Raw genomic sequence first — 818 nt, forward strand, 5'->3', positions numbered from 1 at the left:
GCCAGGGCCACACAAAAATATATTCAATTTCAGTCCTAGTTTTGCCCTCGAGGGGAAACTAACGTAGAAGCAAAATTAGCCGAGGCTCCCATTTTTATTCGGAGTTTTTTTTCCCCATTCCAGTGATCGAAAGTTAATATGACCCCAAAACGACCATGGATGTTTTCTCGAGCATTTATCAAATTATTTTTATACTAGACAAAAGGGGTAAAATCTAACTATATAAAAATCATAAAAACAAAAAAACACAAAAACTATTGAAAATAAAATATAATGAAATTTATAAAAAAAAGTATTATAATAAATAAACGATTATAAAGTAAACAAATCTTAAAAAAGGCAAAAGAGGTGCAAACCCTGAAGGGCGTAAAGGCTGTTAGGGTTAGACCGTATTTAGCTGTATTATGTGAGCATTGTAGGCTTGGTTGACCTCTGCATAACAAAAATTGTGAAAAAACGTCAGACTGTTGGAGGAAGGAAGAATGTGAAATGTCTTAGGGAGGGTGATTTGGGCGGTGAATGTTGGCAATTTCAGAAAAAGTGGGGTTTTCTGAGAGGAAAAACCATTCTTTCAGAACATTGTTCTAAAAGACGGTTTACAAAAATTGTTTTATAATTCACTGGGTTATTTAAATAGATATTTTTGTATATTTTTTTTGTTTTTATGATTTTTAATAGTTTGGTTTTTTCTCTGTTTATCTTTTCACGCACGTTTTTCTCAGAATTTAAATTTGTTTTTTTCCCTTTTGATCCTAAAGATGGGCAAAAGATCGTTTGTAAAGTGGCGCCCGGTTAATTTTCTTCTACGGTTTTTAAAA

The sequence above is a fragment of the Penaeus monodon genome, chromosome 15 (assembly GCF_015228065.2).
Source record: "Penaeus monodon isolate SGIC_2016 chromosome 15, NSTDA_Pmon_1, whole genome shotgun sequence".
Lineage (NCBI taxonomy): Eukaryota > Metazoa > Arthropoda > Malacostraca > Decapoda > Penaeidae > Penaeus > Penaeus monodon.